A 9,158-nucleotide genomic window follows, 5' to 3' on the forward strand; every position below is an offset into this window, starting at 1 on the left:
AATGATTATTTATTTAGAAGTTTTTAGTTGGAGTAAAATAAAAGAAACGCTTCGGTGGCATTCATTCTGTGTATGCTCTTCTTATGAGTTAATGTTTTTAAAGGGTTTAACCTGATGACAGCAATCATATCATGTAAGGTAGTATACAGCTGTTAAAATTATAATATTTAATTGCTTTTTTAAGCACTCTGTTATCGGAAATGTTATCGGTATCGGCTGACATGGAATTCTGGTATCGGTATTGGATCGGGAAGGGAAAAAACCATATCGGGACATCACTACACAGAGCAATGGAAAAAGGTGTCCTGGTCGGATGAATCATGTTTTCTTTTACATCACATGGAATACCGAATTTTACCATGGGGAACAAATGGCACCAGGATGCACTATGGGAAGAAGGCAAGCCGGTGGAGGCAGTGTGATGATTTGGGCGATGCTCTGCTGGGAAACCTTGGGTGCTGCCATCCATGTGGATGATGCTTTCACACATACCATCTACCTAAGCATTGCTGCAGACCATGTACACCCTTTTAATGGTAACGGTATTCCCTGATGGCTCTGGCCTCTTTCAGCAGAATAATACACAGTGCAACAAAGCAAAAATGTTTGAGGAGTACAACAATGAGTTTGAGGTGTTGACTTGGGCTCCAAATTCCCCAGATCTCAATCCAATCAAGTATCTGTGGGATGTGCTGGAAAAACAAGTCTGATCCATGGAGGTCCCACCTCGCAACTTACAGGACTTAAAGGATCTGCTGCTAACACCTTGGTGCCAGATACCACAGCACACCTTCTGGGGTCTAGTGGAGTCCATGCCTTGACAGATGAGGGCTGTTTTGCCAGCAAAAGGGGGACCAACACAAAATTAGGCAGGTGGTCATAATTTTATGCCTGATGATATACAAAAAAGCATCAAGATGCAAACTCTAAGCATGCGCGCAGAAGTAACAGAAGGGAGCTTTGTTAGCAAAGCTGAATTTGAAAAAAAAAACAATTGGCAGTACTGAGTACAAACCAGACACATAAACACAAACAGAAATCAAAGGTGAAACATGACGAGTGAAAGCAGGACTAGGAAACCAACATGAAGAACCTAAAAGTGAGACATGGAATAAAACTGACAGGGTGAAACACTGACTTTAAAACACAAGGGGGGGGAGACTGATGAGGGCCCGGTTGAACCAATAAAGGCAATTAAAAAAGGTATGAAAACACACAAGGACAGTATGTGTAACATGACACAAGAATTAAAACCATGAATTACAACTGTGAAACCCCACAGCAATTTTGCTGTCACTTAAAAATGTTGTTTCATTTTGATTAATGTGTAACTGAATTTCCATTGACAAGTGAAATCAAATGTTGGTGAGTTCATCTTAAATTATATGTCTGATGGATCCTTTCCATAACAAGCAATAACTTTGAATAAAAATCTGAGATGTGATGTCATAGCTAGTGATGTCCTGTTGTTGCTGGAACATCATCATCAATGTTGCTCTAGGGCCATCATTTCAAACTTTGAAGAAGTAACAAAGTCTGTATTTGGAGCTGAATGAATACAGAACTTACACCCAGGAGGTGGAGGTTCATATCCTGTCTCGAACATACTTTTTAACTGTTCATTTATAGTTCACTTAATTTTTTTTTATATTTTCTCAGTTTTCTGTTGCAGTTTGGTTAGGTTTAGCCAACAGCTATACCTAGTTATAATTAAAATAAAGATGTTTTGGGTTAAAACAGACGACTTGAAAACTTTTCTCATGTGTATGTTTCTAATCTTGTTACAGAGTCGCTGACATAACAAAAATGTTTATATGTCAGTTTCAGTGATGGTCCCGCATACATCCATCCATCAATCTTCTTCTGCTTTATTCGGGGCCGGGTCGGGGGGGGGGGGGGGGGGGGGGGGACTGCCTGAGCAGGTACACCCAGACTCCTCTCATCCCGGACACTTCCTCCAGCTCTTCCGAGAGGATCCCTAGGTGTTCCCAGGCCAGCCGAGCGACATAGTCACTCCAGCGTGTCCTGGGTCTTCCTCGGGGTCTCCTCCTGGAGGGACATGCCAGAAACACCTCCCGAGGGTGGCGTCCAGGGGGCATCCGAAACTGATGCCCGAGCCACCTCAGCTGGCTCCTCTCGATGTGGAGGAGAAGCAGCTCTACTCCGAGCTCCTCCCAGGTGATGGAGCCCGATAATGACGGCGGACGTGAACTCCCGGGGCAAATAATAAGGCCTCATCCCCACAGTCAACAGTTCAATGTCCGGGGTACAGAGACGTTTCTTCACATGAACATGTACGGGATTACACCACCTCTCACTCACGTACAGTGCAATCCCTCCTCCTTTCTTCTTTCCGCTGCTTGTCACGTCCCTGTCCGCCCGAACAGTGCTGAAGCCGGGAATCGCCACGCTGTGGTCCGGGATGTTTGAGTGAAGCCATGTCTCTGTGAAACACAACACACTGCACTCACGATATTCCCTCTGAGCCTTTATCAGCGCGGCGAGCTCGTCCGTCTTGTTCCCCAGAGACCTCACGTTTCCCATGACGATCGCCGGTACAGCCGGTCTGTGTCTCCTCTTCTTCACCCTCCGTTTCACTCCGGCTCTGCAGCCACGGCGTCTCCTCCGCAGCTCCTTCAGGACCTCAGGCCTGGCTCCTGGCAGCAGTGCTGGTTCACACAGCGCAATCAGCTGGTCGCGTGTGTAAACAATGCGCTCAATGATGCGCTCCTGACCCTCCGTTGCTAGGGCTAGCAAAACCATCACAAAAAAGTGCCGTAAAAGTTTAAAAAAGAAAAAAAGAAAGGTGTTCGGCTTCTCTCAGTCTCTGGAGAAAAGTTGCCAAAAGTTTAGCGAAAATCAGTGCAGAAATACAACAAAAACTACGAAAAAACTTAAAAACCCACGGGAGCTGCTGTTACAGGCTGCCACCTAGTACGGCGCCATAGCAACTGCAAATTGTCCTTATTCTGCCACCGAAGTCGAGGGGGAGCAAGCCCCACCTATCCAAGTCATCATACACTGCCCTGTTAACTTGTTTATAATTGACTTCAAACAACTGTGACATGTCCTTCGTAAGAAGGACTCCCAGATATTTAATGTGCTGCTGATGCCAATGAAACGGGTGTTCCTCCATCAGCTTTGGAGAAGGGGCAAAATTAAAGGCTAAAACTTGAGTTTTCTGCTTGTTTAACTTGTAACCTGAGAATCTCCCATAGTTCTCGAGGATTTTGATCAGCAGTGGGACTCCACATTCAGGATTTTTAAGTGTTACAAGTACGTCGTCCGCATATAAGCAAATTTTGTTTTCTATTCCCTCTATAGCGGGGATTCCCAAAGTGTGGTGCACGCACCCCCAGGGGTGCGCGAGCTGCCACCAGGGGGTGCGCGAGATGAAAAATGTAATGGTGGTCTGGTGTAAAAATATTACACAGTGTCTGTGCGTTCAGACCGACCGCGCACAAAGAGGAAAATCCGCCTTGTCCACTCCACCTAAGTCGCTTAGTCACCCTGTTCATTCTTGCTTCTAAATTTAAAGGGCCCGCAGGCCACACCACCACGCAACTACTGCTGTAAGTAAGTAAGTAAGTAAGTACATTTTTATTTATATCACTTTTTTCAAATCAAAGTTTGCAAAGTGCTGTACAGGGTACAGTAAACATAAAACATAAGTAAAACATAATAAAAAACGAGCATAAAAGTAAACAACAAGATAGTAGCACAGCCCATCCATTTACCGACATCATTGATCACGGAAAGTTACTTGTTGAACAGTAACTTGATAACGCACGCACACACACACACACACACACACACAGCCACTGGAGAGAACTGCTATTGCAGGGGTGACTGGCCATCGGGAGTACTGGGATTGCCGATGTACGGCCGTTTGTTATTTTATTTTTATTCATTCATTCATTTATTTATTTCTGCTGTGCCTAGATGTTTCTCTGTCGACCCCAAGAGAGTGAGAGATTGGTGAAAAAATCAAACTGAGCTTCAGCGTCTGTCCGAGGAGGACAGCAACAGGGCCAGGCTGCCTGGTGGAGGGAGGAAGAAGTCTAGCAAGGAGCCTGAGATAAACATGTGGGGATGAGTTATCAGCCAACGGGTACGCCACGAGAGAGTGTCCCGCATGATGATCAGGGCGAAACAAATGTACGCCACCGTGAGTGACAGCAGAGATGAGGAGTTTGCAGCGAGTGCTGGTTGGCTGAATTGTTTCCTCCGCCACAACAACTTCACTTGCAGAAAGATGCCAGAGAATTCGCCAAGAAGCTGGCGAAGTTTGTGACAATTTCATCCCGGGTTTTGAGAGGAAGGAATTAAACGCCTGTCACAAATTGCCACCTGGTCCCAAATAAACGCCCCGGCTATTATTTGGTAATTTACTAGAGATGCACCGATCGATCGGCAACCGATCGCAATCGGCCGATAATGCCCCTATCGGTTTTGATCGGAGTTCTCAAAATAGATCACATCAGGCCGATCAGATGACGTTTAAGTATAAAGACAGTGCATTAACTGCATGCAGGGAGGGAATTTCATGGCCGCCGTTGCCCCGCACTTTGGCCTTGATGCCCGTGAAAAAAAAACTCATCATACGGCCACAGTGGCCTCTGTGCCCCTGGCCCGGTCAGCGTAGCGAGCTTGCCCTGAATTACAGCCACCCGAGTGCACAGTAGTCACTCACAGTAACTTCAGTGAGTCCGCGGTTCGTGCAGGTGGAGTCTCATCATCACGATGATCTCACGTGAAAGCCTCTCAAACAGCAGCAGCGTCTCAAAACAGAAGAACAAAACTTACAGTACAGGTGGGAAAGCGAGCGCAGCCGGTTTTGACATGAGACGTAACTGACTTATGTGGTAGGATTTAGTCCGGTAAAGTTGGGAATTCAAAGATTCGAACTTCCCGGATCATTAACTCATAATTGAAACCTTGTTAAAACACAACCGACGGCTCTTTTCTACCGTAGTAAGGAAGACAACGAGCTACAACCGTATGTTAATCTAAACGAGCGTCTGGACATTAACTGTGGTCTGTATGGTCAGCCAGCTGTGAGACGAGGGCGCAGGGACTGTCTACAAAGTGCAGCACTGAAAAGAGAAACTACAAAAAATTCAATAACTTCACTATTATTCAGAGTGTAGTGTCACCAAAATCACTCCACACATCAGTGGTTGCCTGTTGGTTATTCTACATTTTTTTGTTTGGAAAAAATGTGCTTTGCCATAATTTTGGGGAATTTCTATTGGGAGAAATATTCAATAACACCAATATTCAGTGAGGTGTCACAAAACCCACCTCACCCTAACCCTACTTAACAAAAACTACTTTCTAATGTAACTTTAACTTGATTTTGGTATTAAAAAAAAATGTTTTAATACACAATCCATGTCTTATTATAAATTAGGATGTTATGGTATCAGTCTGAAAGGTAAATCAACACATTTTACTCAGTGGCCTTTGTGCCCTGTCATGTGGTCTTGGTGCCCCTGAAAAAAAAAGTGAAGGCCAAATGGACTTGCCCCTAAAATGACAAAATTCCCACCCTGACTGCATGCATTCCCACTAGTAATCTACAGTTACTCTATGTAAGCTGAGTCCAAGTTGTCTCTAAGAGAGTCTCTAGAGTGTGAAATATTGCACATTGCCTCAGCCTGCAATAAAACAGTGGTCAATTCATGACACTTTCTCATCTCCTAATTTTTATACTTAATAATACAATGTCAATGTTGTGTAAGAAAAATCATTAATTAAATATATGAAAGTTACACAAGACAACAATATAGAAGAATTTATGGATTTGACGCTGTGATCGGTGATCGGCAATATCGGGATCGGCAGATGCTGCTTTCGGTGATCGGTGATCGGCCCCAAAAATCCTGATCGGTGCATCTCTATAATTTACGGTATGATAACTCTCCCGGCCGGGGAGAGAGACATGCATCACAGTGCTCAGCCGCAGACACATCAGAGCGGTGACGAGTAATGACAGTAATCAAGGTTTCCAGCGCCATCTCTGAACGAATGTTTGGTAGGAACCAAAGTTACGCGGGTGTTTCTCTGGGACCGACCTGACCGAGGGACGACAGCAGAACGAGACATCCCCATTGGTTATCGCATGGCTTTTCTCCCTTTTCCACCTAGACGCGTCATAGCTCATTACATAAAGTTGGAGGATTTTTTTTTTTTTTTTCACGCCTTTTCCACCTTTCCCTCCTTGTCCGCCTGGCTCCCATCCATCGCATTAATATGGGTAAGTATTTGTCGGTATTGATATTATTGCTACAAATATAGGCCAACTTTTGTGCTGCGCTTGAAAAGTTCCAGATGGATCCTCTTTTATCCTCTTTTAATTTAGGCCTATTTTATGTTTCTGAGCCTATCCTCTTTGTTACTTATTTTGTGGATCGTGTGTAATTTTATTGTCACACTTGAAAAGTTTCAGATTGATCCTCGTTTTTATTTATTTATATCTGTTTCTGAGCCCATGCTCTTTAATGTCGTGGATCGTTTGTAACTTAATTGCAATTTAATTCAGTGTACTGTCGTTCTAATTGGGACGTAGAAGGGGGTGCTCCGCAAAAAAAGTTTGGGAACCATCTAGCTTCTACCCTCCAGGGCTGACTCCTCCCTGATAGTCTGGGCCAGAGGTTCGATAAAGAGGTTGAAAAGTGATGGGCTGAGCGGGCAGCCCTGTCTACATCCTCGTTGTAGCGTTATCGGTTTGGAGAGACTCCCATTAATTTTCATCCTCGCTGATGGGGAGGAGTAAAGTGTTCTTATACTTTGTATAAAAAATTCACAGAAGCCAAATCTTCTCATAACTTGGAATAAGAAGTCCCATCCAACTAAATCAAAGGCCTTCTCAGCGTCAAGGCTGAGAAGAACCGCGCTCAATTTTGTTTCAGAGATGTGGTTAATGATATGGAGGACTCTCCTTATGTTGTCATGCGTTTGTCTGTTTCTTACAAAGCCCGTCTGGTCCTCATCTATCAGAAAAGGCATCACTGTATCCAGTCTCCTGGTCAGTATGGCTGCATATAATTTATAATCTATGTTTAAAACACTGATTGGTCTATAGCTTTTACATTCTGTTTTATCCTTTCCCTCTTTTGGTATGATTGATATAAATGCTCCCTCCATGATGGTGGGAGGGCTCCTCCGTTAAATATATAATTAAAAGAGGATTTTAACAAGGGAAGCAATGACTCTTTCATACACTTATACCACTCTGATGGGAATCCATCACAGCCAGCCGATTTATTAGTCCTGAGGCCTGAAATTGCATCAGTTTCTTCTGTTGAGATTTCAGCCAAAAGTTTTTCATTCTGGTCTTTCCCAATGGAAGGGAGATCTAATGAGGTCAGAAATGTCTGAATTGTTGACTCGTCTGCCTTATCAGACTGTGTATATAATGATTTGTAGTATGTTTCAAATGCTTTCTGAATACCCTCCAATTTAGTAATTACCTTATTTGTTAAGGGATCCCTAATTCTGTGAATTGTACTTTCTGCTTGTTTTTTCATAAGTCTCCATGCAAGTAGTTTAGATGCTTTAGGACCCGCCTTGTAATAACGTTGCTTCATGAATCTAAGTTTTTTCTCATTTTCCTCACTAAGAATCTTGTCAATCTCCTGTTTAACTGGTCTCATTTGTTCAAGTATATCGGCATCTTTACTGATACTGTGGGCTTGTTCCAAGTTCTTTAATTGTTTTTGTAGGCCTAGCAACTTTTCAGCTTTAACCTTTTTTAATCTTGCGGACTTAGCTATGGTTTTCCCTCTAAGGAAGGCTTTCGATGCATCCCACAGAATGGCAGGGTTAACCTCCCCATTATCATTATGTCCCAAGTATATTTTTAATTCATCAGCCATTTCACTTTTAAATGTGTTGTTGTTCAATAAACTCAAATTTAGTCTCCATAGAGTAGTTTTTGGTTTCCCATCTAAATGTATCTTTTGTGCAGTCTTTAACTCTATGATAATCTTTGTTAAACATAAAAAAGTAATCGATTCTTGAGTGAATATTATATCTTGCAGAATAGAATGTGAATTCTTGATCAGATTCGTGAAGGTGCCGCCAGATATCTATCAGTCCTAATTCCTGTAGCATCTTGTTTATTCGTTTTTCTATGACACTCTTTTTCCTCATCCTATTAGTTGTGTCTAGTCTGGGATTCAAAAGTATATTGAAGTCTCCTGCGCAAAATAAGTGTGCCATATGTTTCTGCTGCAATCAGACTGAATATCTTCTTGAAGAAGGTGAGATCGCCACCTGGTGGGGCATATACATTACACAGAGTAACTTCTTTATGTCCCAGTTTGCCCCTTATCAAAATGAATCTCCAACACAAATTTTTTCCCGTTTTAACTTGGTTATCATTTTGCTCCTTTTGATGGGGCTGTTTATAGCATTAACATTCAACGATTGTACATTGTGATACTGCATGATCATTAACAAATTTAAACCTGTATTCCTGTACCTGTAAGAATGTGAACCCAGACCTCAGATAACACAAACACAATAGAACATTCACAGAACATGTAGTGAACATCAACCAAATACTGAACAGGGCTTTCAATTTAGAGGGACCTCTATCACCTCTCTGTGAGGAGGGGGGAGCTGCCACAAGGTGGGGCCCCTCGGCTATTCCAAAAAGAAAAAGAAAAAATAACAAAAGAGGGGTGTCTGGTAGATGACACATACTAAAGGGAGAAAAAATAAGGTGGCTAAGATGTCATTTAGTTTGCATAGATTATTGTTACTGCCCAAGTTCAAAGGGAGGTTATCAGAAATAATATTAGGATTTACTAGGATCCTGCTCTTCGAGTCCATACATAAACTATAATAATATACAAGTTTTGTTTATGAAGAGCATTATTCTCAGTTTTAGACAAAGTTTCTTAGGAACTGAGACAGGTTTCACTACTCATCCATCACCGTATCCTCTCTGTCGGTTCTTTGAAACTCCTTGAGCCTCTCGCGTATATTCTCCTGGTAGTCGTGTGCATTGCCGATTCGTCGCGTCCCGGCTGTGCTCCACGGTAGTAATGTGTTTATGGTTTCCACAGTGACGTCCCTGGATCTCCTCGCCGGTATTTGTCCCACGGTAAAGCCCCGCTTCCTCAGATCCGCCGCGGCTTCCTCAGCGC

The sequence above is a fragment of the Sparus aurata genome, chromosome 1 (genome assembly GCF_900880675.1).
Source record: "Sparus aurata chromosome 1, fSpaAur1.1, whole genome shotgun sequence".
In the NCBI taxonomy this organism is placed as follows: domain Eukaryota; kingdom Metazoa; phylum Chordata; class Actinopteri; order Spariformes; family Sparidae; genus Sparus; species Sparus aurata.